The sequence below is a fragment of the Callorhinus ursinus genome, unplaced genomic scaffold (genome assembly GCF_003265705.2).
Source record: "Callorhinus ursinus isolate GAN/ISIS: 27379988/994484 unplaced genomic scaffold, GSC_fseal_2.0 scaffold13, whole genome shotgun sequence".
In the NCBI taxonomy this organism is placed as follows: Eukaryota; Metazoa; Chordata; class Mammalia; order Carnivora; family Otariidae; genus Callorhinus; species Callorhinus ursinus.
In genome coordinates, this window is record NW_027397075.1 from 39,278,072 (window position 1) to 39,290,671 (window position 12,600).

Genomic DNA, 12,600 nt, shown 5'->3' on the forward strand with positions numbered 1-12,600 from the left:
CCCATAATTCTAGAAGCCTGTCTTACGCCATGCTGATGCTACGCTCATATACCTACTTTGTCTTTTTTTGCTAAATTTTTTACTTCTATTTTTGCTAAATATCATCTTCTGTTTCAATAATATGAAATATGCCATTACTATAAAATATTTACAACTCCCAGGATATCAGATTAGTTCTCTTCAACTGAAGTTCAATAATGAGTTTGGCACCGCTCGGCATCAGGGAAATCCAAATCAAAACCTCAATGAGATATCACCTCAGACCAGTCAGAATGGCTAAAATTAACAAGTCAGGAAATGACAGATGTCGGTGGGGATGCGGAGAAAGGGGAACCCTCCTACGCTGTTGGTGGGAATGCAAGCTGGTGCAACCACTCTGGAAAACAGTATGGAGGTTCCTCAAAAAGTTGAAAATAGAGCTACCATAGGATCCAGCAATTGCATTACTAGGTATTTACCCCAAAGATACAAATGTAGGGATTCGAAGGGGTACGTGCACCCTGATGTGAATAGCAGCAATGTCCACAATAGCCAAACTGTGGAAAGAGCCAAGATGTCCGTCGACAGATGAATGGATAAAGATAAAGTATATATACACACACACACACACACACACACACACACACACACACACACACAATGGAATATTATGCAGCCATCAAAAGGGATGAGATCTTGCCATTTGCAACGACGTGGATGGAACTGGAGGGTGTTGTGCTGAGCAAAATAAGTCAATCAGAGAAAGACATGTATCGTATGACCTCACTGATATGAGGAATTCTTAATCTCAGGAAACAAACTGAGGGTTGCTGGGGGGGTGTTGGGAGGGATGGGGTGGTTGGGTGATAGACATTGGGGAGGGTATGTGCTATGGTGAGCGCTGTGAATTGTGCAAGACTGTTGAATCACAGATCTGTACCTCTGACACAAATAATGCAATATATGTTAAGAAAAAAAAAAAGAAGATAGCAGTAGGGGAAGAATGAAGGGGGGGAAATCATAGGGGGAGACGAACCATGAGAGACGATGGACTATGAAAAACAAACTGAGGGTTCTAGAGGGGAGGGGGCTGGGAGGATGCATTAGCCTGGTGATGGGTATTAAAGAGGGCACGTTCTGCATGGAGCACTGGGTGTTATGCACAAACAATGAATCATGGAACACTACATCAAAAACTAATGATGTGATGTATGGTGATTAACATAACAATAAAAAATTTAAAAAAAACTAATGAGTTTGGGTCTCCAATATCTAATTTATTAACCAATATTTTAGGTTTTTAAAAATCCTTTTAGAATATATATAAATCCTGAATTTGGCTCAGGAACTACAGTGTAAATTAATTCACTAAGGAATACTTTAAGTCATACTGCAATGCAAAAGGAGAAATAAACATGATTTCTCAATGTGAATATTCACTAAAATTGGAGACAGTTTTGCACACAATTTATAAGAGTTGCAATGCCAAACATATAATAGGATGAGTACAGCCAAATCCAACAGCATGTCCATGGCCAAATTGCCACACCTCAGTGGTGAGAATCTTGAAATACCAGTGTTTCCACTCACACATCAAGACTTGTTCTAGAGAAAGGATTGAACATAATGTTTCAGATTAATCTAATTTTCCCACACTTTTATACATCTGAAACAAAAAAAAAATTAATCAGGAGTCAGAGAAATTGAAAGAAGTTGATTTGGGTAGAAATATAAACCATGAACAGAGAGCTCAGAGTTGTGACCTAGTCTATTCTCTACTCTGAAGCTGATGAAAATGATTGACTTGCCTGGATCATAGTTTTCATACATAAAAAAATGAGGCAGTAGAGTTAGAAGATCTCTAAGGTTCTTTCCTGTTATATCCTAGGCCACTATGAGTCTACAATGATAGAAAAAGCAGAGTAAGATACCAAGAGAAATTACAACACAGAAGATCAGCCTCAAACTCAGGCAACAGGAGAAGAGCCCCTGTTTTAAAGATTAAGTTTGTACTTAGGACATTTAGGAAAACTGCATTTAAGTTCACTCAGAAACAAATACTGGTCAGTCTTTAGGGCCTTTCTTAAGCTGCAGGGCTATTATGAAGGTAAGCTATGGTCAACGGAAATGTGCCTGTACAATCAAATCATCCTTGTACGAGTAAGGAAGAAGGAAATGCCAGTCCATTGCATCATGAGTCATTAAGTGAGTCACTTAAGCTATGTCAATAGCTTGTGTAACAAGAAAAAAAAATCCGTTGTTGTTAAATATTAAGGTAAGACTCGTGCCACATAGTTTAAAAAAAGTCAAGATCGCAACTTTGTTGTGACACATGCAAACTACCAGCTCATTACTTCATGATTATATGTTATTACCTTAAAAATATTTTTTCCTTTTATTTTTGTGTCTGGTAAATATTAAGTCTTCATTTGGGGGCAGTTTGTAAATCTACAGCTGTCTAAAACAGTCTAGTAAAAAGTTCCATTCTATCAAGCCAGTCATTATTCATTCCCTACCTGAATGTTAAATCTTTTAACTTCATTCTCGAAGACCAGTATAAAAACATTAATCATATGAAAGATGTAAGGTCAAACCACTTGGTTTTTTGGCATCACCAAGTGAAATCCAGTTCTGAACAGATATATCAAGTTGCCATTGTCATTGACCAAAATGTTGAAAGAGTACCTCGCCCTATTTGCCATTTAAGTAATAATCATCATTCAGTTTTCACTATGTTTCAATTGCGCTAAGAATTTCACATAAATATCTCATATAATCCTCCCAGTAACTTGGGAGGTAAATATCATTATCCTTATTTCACAGATGAGGGAACAAAGGCTTAAGGAAATGGAATGTCAAAGTGGCAAAGCCAGGCTCTGAAGTCACTTCTCTTAAACTCTGTGGGAGTAGAAGTGTCACAGACAGAAGGTGCGAAGTTGTTGAATTCAGGGGAATAAAAACTTGCTTGTTCTTGCAAAATCAAGACCAGTGAAATTCTACTTACCTGGTGGCACTTTGGAATATCCATCAGGCACTCAATACATGTGTAGTGATTGACAGCTGATTGATCAAGCCTGGAATTCTATGAGATCATCATCAAAGATGAAGGAGGGTTTGGTTGTGATAGCAATTGGGTCAGATAGGCAGAGAAGGTGTGATGATCCTTATCTTACAAAGGAGCATTTACAGGGGTGCCTGGGTGCTTCAGTCGTTAAGCGACTGCCTCTGGCTCAGGTTGTGATCCCAGGGTGCTGGGATCAAGCCCCGCATTGGGCTCCCCCCTTGGCTGGAAGCCTGCTTCTCCCTCTACCACTCCCCCTGCTTGTGTTCCCTCTCTCCCTGTTTCTTTCTCTCTCTCTGTCAAATAAATAAAATCTTAAAAAAAAAAAAAAAAAGGCATCTGCCTTCGGATCAGGTCCCGATCCCGGGGTCCTGGGATTGAGCCCCACATCAGGCTCCCTGCTTAGCGGGAAGCCTGCTTCTTCTCCCTCTCCCTCTCCCCGCCAGCTTGTGCTCTCTCTCACTCACTCTCTCTCAAGTAAATAAGTAAAATCTTTTAAAAAAAAAGGGGGGGAGTATTTACAGAAGGTCAGTGAGGGTAAATAATTTATAGAAGGGCACACAGCCAGTAAGGAAAGAAGCACAGACAACATCGTAGGTCTTCCGAAACCAAGTCCAGTGTTCTTCACACAGCGCCACACAACCTTGCCAAACAGGGTACTCTATCTAATTCAGGAGGGCTATTTACCTGTTTTAGTTTGTTGCTTAGATTCTTAATGATGTACCAAGACTATCTGGGACTTTCTTCCAATCCCAAATATTCTGTTAAGTTACATTTTTGTGACTTTGAATATAGCCTTGAACTGCATCTGCAGCACCACTCTCCTGACTGGAGGAGATGAACTAAACCCTCCTACTCACAGAACCCAGAAGTGACAAAGTGTTTGCACACGATGAGGTAGTGATGTTATTAGTGCTTCAGTATGACAGGAGGAGATGATCATTCACTGTGAGGCCTTGGCGTCTTTGCAAGGAACTCTGTAAATGTTTGCTTAATAGGTAATTGAATAAACACAACCATAGTGACCACTTATGGTTAGGCCAGTGGTCTCCAGGTTAGGGAGTATGAATCCCAAAGGGTATATCATATGATCCAGTAGGTTATGAGAAGCAAATACTAAAATTTTTACATAAAATTTTTATCATCTTTTTTAAATTTCTATTTTGTATTATAATGTATATGATATTTAACATGGTGGTACATGTAAATAATTTATGAATAAATGTATAAATATAAACACATAAACATGAGTATTACATTATATAAAAGGTTTTAGTAATGGAGGTACATAATAAAAAAATTTTGGAAACTTCTGGTTAAGATCAGTTCAGTTGCCTTGTCCTCTGTGAGCCCCAAAAGGGCTTCAAAATACCTCCTATCTATAGTGGTTCTCAAATTTTAGCGGGCATAAGAATCATTTGGATTGCTTGTTAAGAATGCAGGTTACAGGGTTTCATCCCTAGATAGGCTGACTCAGTAGACCTGAGGCAGGATCTGCATTTTTAACAACCAACCAGGTAATTCGGCTGCAGGTGGTCTCAGGGGAAACACTACCTCACAAGGCTGCAGGGCACTGGGGAATAGCCCCCTCCTCCAACCATCAACTTTCAGATACTTCAATGTAGTTTTTTTTTTTTTTAAAGATGTTTTATTTATTTATTTATTTATTTATTTATTTATTTAAGAGAGCGTGAGAGAGAAAGAGCACAAGCAGGGTGAGGTGCAGAGGGAGAGGGAGAAGCACGCTCTCTGCTGAGCAGGGAGCATGACGCAGGACTTAATCCAGGGATTCCGGGATCATGACCGGAGCCAAAGGCAGACGCTTAACCGACTGAGCCACTCAGGCGCCCACTTCAATGTAGTTTTGAGAACCAAGGGGATAAAAGTTCTCCCAGGTAGGAATAAGTGCACATTGATTGTGAGCTTAATGCCTTGAAGAAAAATTATAATGACAACAACAATAATAGTAACAATAATAGAATCAGCTACCACTTACTGAGTTTAACATAGGGTTATTTCTAATCATCACAATACTCTCACAAGGTTGCTATCAACAGTCTCACTTGACAGAGAGGAAATACGTCTCAACAAGGTTAAACAAGTTACCCAAAATTCTCCTTTACTTTTTCTGAAAGTTTGGAGGCCTAGCAGAAGAAATTTTGTTTACAATTTCCCAACAACCCACTGTCCCACCTGTGTGGGACAATTAGGCTTATGATCTTGATCCTTTCTCTGCATTCAAATTCACATGATTCAAAGGTTGCTGAGAACTACATTTCCATGTCTTCATTGCCAGTCTCTATCTTGTCTTTGTTCACTATGAATGATCATCTCCTTCCGTCATTTTAAAGCACTAATAACATTACTACCTAATAGTGTGTAAACATTTTGTTATGAGCTTGGAAAGTCCACAGATGGTTTATCTATACTCTCCTGTATAATCTACCCATAAACAAAGGTTAATTAAAGAAGATGACTCTTTTAAATAAAAACACTCAAATATTTATGTAGAATTTCACTTCTCATGCCCTCATCTTCAAAACGAAAGGTTTGAGCTAAACAGTTGCTCAAATCCTTCTATCCCAAATGTTTAAAATTTGAAAAAGGATAATTTACCACCGCTTTCAGCAATGCATAATGGTCATTTATTTAAAAGTCTTCTGATTTCAGTGCCATAGCCACCTCCCGCCTTCCGCATCTTCCAATGTGGACTCATTTTCTTCCCAAGTTAAAGCAAGGTAGACAGTCACCCTGGGAAAACCACTATATAGTGGCTGTTAGAGGTGTGAAGATATTAAGCAACTTAGTGGTACCAAGACTCTGTAAATCTCAAAAGTCCAATTCCAAAAGCCACAAGGATTACAGTCCTACCTTCTCTCTCAGATGCTCGCTTTGAGGGAAGCTGGCTGCCTTATTATGAAGACACTCAAGTAGGCCCACAGAGAGTTTGAAGGCGAAACAGAAGAAACTAAGACCTCCAGCCAATAGCTTGTGTATGAGCCACCTTGAGCCAATGATGCATAATCTTGGAAGAAGACCCTGGAGTCCCCAGTCAAGACTTCAGATTATTGCAGCTCTGGCTGAGCCTTAGGCTACAACCTCATGAGAGACCCTAGGCCAGAAATATCCAGTTAAGCCACTCACAAATTCCTGTCCCTCAAAAATCATGTGAGATAGTAATGTTTGTTGTGTTGAGCTTAAACACACACACACACACACACACACCAGCTATAACACTACTACGACTTGCCCCTGAAATAGAATGAATGCCCAAACCACCCCCTCAGAGATTTGCCCTGGAAAGAAATCTGATCTGGACACTAAAACAATGTTTTATAGTTGTGTCTTGTTGACTCCTGTCCCTATTTCATCAACCCCCAAATCGTTATCAAGAACTAACATACCTCTTCCTTCTCACTGCCCTCCTAGATCTAATCAGGAGAGGAATGATAAGTGCTAAGTGCTGGGACAGCTGTGGGTCTGGTTTTTAACCATAAACTCATTGTTGAGTGTTGGTCTCTCAAATCAAATCTTCTGACCCTGTTCTATTCACCAAGCTTATATTAAAGGGGCCTATAGCTACATGGAATCTACCCACAATAAAGACAGTGTGACCCCTGATTTCTAGCCTCTAGAAGATTCTTAGAGTCTGCAAGGAATTTAGGTTGGCCTATATGGTCATTCATGTTATTAGGCCATTGTTTCTATCCTACTCTGTTAAGTTTTCTAGGAATTTACACAAACAGGTGCCAAAGATGAACCATGTATTTCATTTTGGCCCAGAATGAAGCAAGTAGGATTCTAATTATTCAAACAAGAAATCTGTGAATCTTTGGACCTTAATGATAACTCTTTGTGACTCTAAATATGAGCAGTAAGTTCTTTGGCTGGTCCAGGATGCCAGTGTAATAAGATAAAAATCAGTCTTGTTTTCACTTGCTCCATATGGGCCTGGGGGCATATCCTCACCACAGAGTTCATTCTCAGACTTCAAAGCAAATTCTGTTGTGAAGAAGTGATGCCTTTGGAACTGAAGAATGAAGCTAAATATATACTAGTATATAATGATGGTTGGAAAGACCTTTTTTTAAAAATTCCTTGTCTGTGTTTTTCAAATCATAGGTTTTCACTTTGAAATGTGTGCTGCCCACATGAAATGACCCAGATACAACCTAGTAGCTCTTTTGATGGGGGATTCTCCTATTTACTGCCCTTCATCTTAAACAATTTGCACTGAGTTTCAAAAATATGAGCATTTAGTGATTCATTATCATTTAATTTCCTAAACAAAAGGCAGAATATGAAATAACTTTTGTTGTTTTTAGATTTTAATAGTTATGTTTCTTTGTGCCATAGAACTTTCTTAACGGCTGGCAATGCAACATAGAGAAACTGTGTTGCTTCCCCTTACCATGCTACTGGCACCCATTTACACCATTCCAAACAGATCCAGGTTGAACCATTCTGCCACTAACTAGCTATGGGACACTGTCCCTCAATTTCTCCAATATTGGAAGTTTTGGATTACAAGGTGTTTAAGTTTCCTTTCCATGGTAATATTCTCGAATCTGCCCCCCCCAAAAAATGTTTGTTTTTTTAAAGAAAAGCGTGTGAAAAATTAACCCTTGCAGTTACAGTTACAAAACTTAGGTAGAATAAAAATAGTCTAGCCCAAGACACTTCTATAGATAACCTTCCAACATGCCCTTTGATTGCATCCTTTCAGAGAACACAGCCTCTTCCTCCCAACCTCTGGATCTCCCACTCTCCAAGGAAGGGCTTTCTCCCCAGTGGGTTTCTTGGTTGAACAAATTTCAAGATGAACAGCTGAAAAAAAAAAAAAAAGAGAACACTATAGCACTGCAATCATTTATTACAGTAGTTTCTCATCTGGCCATGGACATCCTATATGAACTGTCATGAGAACAGAAGTGAACAATGGCACGTGGTCTGGTTCCTGTATATGTGGTCCTGTATATATGGTTCATCAAATATCTTCCCCTCCTTTGAAAAATGTGACTGTATTAACCCTATTCTAGCTCCCTGTCTTATTCATCAGAGATTATAAACTGACCACCTACAGACTTGGTTCAGCCTACAAGATGTTTCCATTAACCTCCACATTCTAGAAGGACCAACCATCCCAGTTTGTCCAGAATACTCCCTGTTCTAGCACTGAAAGACCCACATCCCAGGAGACCCCTCAGTCCCCGACAAACCAGGCTGGTTGATCACCTAATTAAAAATGTTGGCCCAAGGGGCACCTGGGTGGCTCAGTCATTTGAGTGTCTGACTCTTGATTTCAGCTTGGATCATGATTTCAGGGTTGTGGGATTGAGCTGCCCATTGGGCTCAATGCTCAGCATGGAGTCTGCTTGAGATTCTCTCTCCCTCTCCCTTTGCCCCTCCTCCCCCTCTCTCTCTAAACAAATAAATAAAATCTTTATAAAAAATAAAAGTGTTTGCCTGAGAAGTTTTTTTTTTTTTTTATTAGTTGCCAAGATGTAATTATCAGGTGGTTTCATAGAAAAATCCAGATTTCTGGCTTCTCTTTAAGTAAATGAAATGTCTGGCACCATTGGGCCCTCTTCCATGGCAACAATCAGCAGAAGCTGAGTAACTGCTGCCCATTAGATAAGTCATGTTATTTCCAGGGTGCCACAAGCATTGGCACTCCACGTTATTTCTGCAGAGGCTGAACACCAGCCAGTCATCACTGCCCTGGGGCCATTGCTTTTCTTATGGTAAAGTAGAAAGTGAAATGTTCCCTATAACTATGTCTCTCTCAGAAGGGGCAAAATGAAAGACCTCCCAATAGGAGAAAACACATTCTTGTGTGTGGAAGTGAAGAATACTCCCACCTGTTAATAGACCTGGCCCCCCACACCCAGTACAGGACCAACTGAACCCTCTAGGCGCTGACGTCCTGACATGCATAATAGGTTCTGTCATTTCTAGTTGATGGCTGGTGAGTTTAGTACTTTTACTCAGGAATTCAGCAGTGTTTTCCTACACACTCAGGCCACTAGCACCCCAGAAACATTACTAAACCACGTCTTAAATACTTGATCCATTGTGACAGGAACTCAATTTCTGTCATTGCTTCTGTCTCATATAAAAATCAGATAAACCTTATCTTCCTCACTAGGGATTTCTTGAGTTTCAGCCTCTCTAATTAATTTCTGTGCTTCATTAACCTTGAAGTCATCAAGGACTCTAGGCAAACACATATAACCTGGGGTTTGCAATCAATTTTAATATTTTTTCACACAGGAATATTTTATAAAATGGTCATCTCCTCCATAAAACCAAAAGGGCAATCTTTACATTCTTGACTGTTTTTGCAGGAAGTTAATCCTCATCTATAAATCCTGAATGAGCAACTAACCTGGAGGGAGTAGAGATTCTCGGCTTCACACAGGCAGGGATGGTGCCCTTTTTTGGGGTTCATCATTTTAATCCCAGCAAACAGTACATGTCTGGCCCATAGAAAGCACTAGGGCAGCATTAACTGAATAAATGAATAAATGCACAAATAAATAAAGAAATGTTGCAGAAGAAGGAATGAGCTTTGAAGTTGGGAGGATATGCAGTCAAATCCCAGTTTGTGATCCCAGCTCTGGCTCTTTGTAGCCAGGTGTCTTTGAACAAGCAATTTCTCTGAGCCTCAGGGTCCACGTTCACATAACAGAAATAATATCTACACCTCAAAGGGAAGCCATGGGGATTAAATGAGAGAATGTCCAAGGCCTAGTTCACAGCACATACTCAAAAAGAGTAGCTGTTTAAAAAGCCCTTCACAAGGAAAATTGGAGAGAAAAATGGAAGAAATTCTTAAGCTATCTTTAAGTGTGAAATTCTTAAAAGGAAGAATTTAAAAGTTGTAGAGAGTTTTAAGTTTCCTAAATGTGATAAATAAAATAAAATAAAATGTGATAAAGCATATTCTAAAATCTTGCTCAGGTTTTTCTGTATCTGTATTTTTAATTGAGCAAGGGCTCCCCAGTTATCCGACTTCATACTAATTCTATTTAAAGTTAGATTTTTAAGTGTGTAAAACAGGTGAAAACCAACAACATCTATCATTGCAATGAGGTCTTAAATACTGAAAAGCATGCAGATATAGAGTTAAGATGAGAAAGAATTTGTGGGTTTTATTCTTCCAATAAAATGAATTAAATAATACATATATATCCACCACGTGGTGTAAGATGACTGATGTACACAATATATTTTATAAAAATAGATTCATTCGGGCGCCTGGGTGTCTCAGTTGTTAAGCGTCTGCCCTCAGCTCAGGTCATGATCCTAGAGTCCTGGGATGGAGTCCCACATCGGGCTCCCTGCTCGGCAGGAGGCCTGCTTCTCCCTCCTCCGACTCCTCCTGCTATCGCTGTCTCTCTCTCTCTGTCAAATAAATAAATAAAATCTTTAAAAAAATAAATAAATAAAATAAAATAAAAATAGATTCACTCAAATAAATAAACCTTTATGGATTTCAAATAATAAAAAAGAAATCAAGTAATGGCTTTCTTGCTTAGCCAACATCAAAATTGCCAATCTGAGATTCTGTGTGATATAAGCCTTTTCTAAGACTTGCCTTTAACCACTGCTCTAAACTGGAAATAAATGTACATGGCCAGCTATGAAAAACAGTGCTCAGGCTGAGCAATCTCACACTTGTCGAGCTGTAAGATATAAACAGTTCTGCCCTCTAGGAGACCTCAGATCATGGTTTTATTACGCTTGGTTTGTCTGAGACTGATGTTTTAGGGCCGTGATGCTCCTCACGGTCACAGACATGCTACCCCATCTTTGAGGAAAAGCAATTATTTCTGAAGTTGTGTGAATACTACCAATTAGTACTGTGTACAAGAGACTCTCGACGATTTGACTGGTTTTTTTAGTATGAATACTTATTGCCTGGCAGATATAAACTTGAAGATTCATTTACTTTTTTATCACTCGTCTCTCCATCTTGCCTTACCACCACACCTGTGTTCTAGGTGGACTGGCCCTCAGTGTTCATTCTAACATCCTTGCAAAGTGCCTTCTTGTGCTACAGAGACTAGAGAACGAAAAGCCACATCTCCCAGACCTGTTAGCAGCCAGGGTTTTAGTTTTAATTTGTTCCACTAATCAGAAGCACGAGAGCTGAAAGATAAGTAAGCTGAAGGATGAGCTTTGGTTGTTTTGCTTTCTTTTGGCCAATGCTGAGGTGATGGTACCTGGTTTTTCTGGGGCAGTTTCCTGCTGACCTTTTCATGCTAGCTTTGTGATCCTAACAGTGGTGGTTTGATCTCAGAGCCAGTAGCTGGCACCTCAGCTTCCTGGTTTAGCAGGAGAGAGGTCTCCTGAACAAAATGCAATCTCTCCCTTGGTGGTCCAGTCAGTGTGTGGCTTTCCAGGTTGTTCTTGAAAGCTCAACCTGGAGGCTGTTTCTTCAGACATCTCAGGGATTCCGTAAGCCACATGCTATAGTTAATCCCTTTCTGCTTAAGCCGGCTAAAATGGATTCTATTCATTGCAACTGAACCCTGACAGACAGAACCCTTAACTCCTAACTACTGAGAATCTCTTCCACATTGAAATTGCTTAGAAGATAGGCTTATTCATTCAATCAGCCCACAAACTATGGGCCTGGAACTGTTCTAATTATGGGGCTGCCATGATAAATAAAGCAGATAAGGTTGAGGGCTCAGAGAGCATTCTTTTAAGAAAGACAGAAATTCACCCTGTAAACGAAGAATAATTCAACATACATGAAACAAATAATTGCGGAGATAAATGTAGTGAAGTAACATGATACAGAGTATCTCTGGCAGGCAGGGAGAGTCATCAGGGAAGGCCTCTCTGAGCAAGTTACATTTGAGTAGGGACCTGAGTAACAGGCTGGGGTCCACCATGTGATGACGTGTGGATAGAGCTTTCCAGAAGCAAGAACTGAAAGAAAACGACAGGAAGGTGAGAATGAGTTCAGGATGTACAAGAGGCGGAAGAAAGCCTAGTATGACTACAGCTTAATGAAGACAGAGGCACGAGGTAGGAGCCCATTTCATTTATTCGGTCATTCATTAGATATTTGCTAAGCACTTACTATGCACTGGGCTCTATTCTGGGGACTCGCAGTAGAGTAGTGAACAACAGACAAAAATTCCTGTTCTCATTGAAGTTATATTCTAGCAGTGGGCAAGGGAGGTAAATAAATAGGTAAAAAAACATACTGTATTAGATCAGTGGTCCTCAGCCAGGGATAATTTTTCTCCCAGGAGACATTTAACAATGTCTGGAGATATCTGTGGTTGTCACAACAGGGAAGAAGAAAAGAGTTGCTAGTATTTAGTGGGTAAGAAGCCAGGGATGCTTCTAAACATCCTACAAAGCACAGAGTAATCCCCAACAACAAAGAATTATTCCAAAATAATAGTGCCAAAGTGGTGGGGTGCCTGGGTGATTCAGTCGATTAAGTGTCTGCCTTCGGCTCAGGTCATGACCCCAGGGTCCTGGGATCAAGTCCCTCATAGGGCTCCCTGCTCAGCAGGGAGATTCTCCCTCTCCCT

At 40.0% G+C, this 12,600-nt stretch overlaps 1 long non-coding RNA gene across 1 annotated transcript; it reads right to left on the reverse strand.

Annotated features, from left to right (window-relative positions):
- Positions 1–10,241: 10,241 nt before the first annotated feature.
- On the reverse strand, positions 10,242–12,321 carry LOC141373955 (uncharacterized). The gene is made up of 3 exons (XR_012380406.1): positions 12,265–12,321; positions 11,799–11,983; positions 10,242–10,447 (listed from the first exon to the last, which is right to left on the reverse strand). It is a non-coding gene; the product is annotated as an uncharacterized lncRNA (long non-coding RNA).
- Positions 12,322–12,600: the final 279 nt, after the last annotated feature.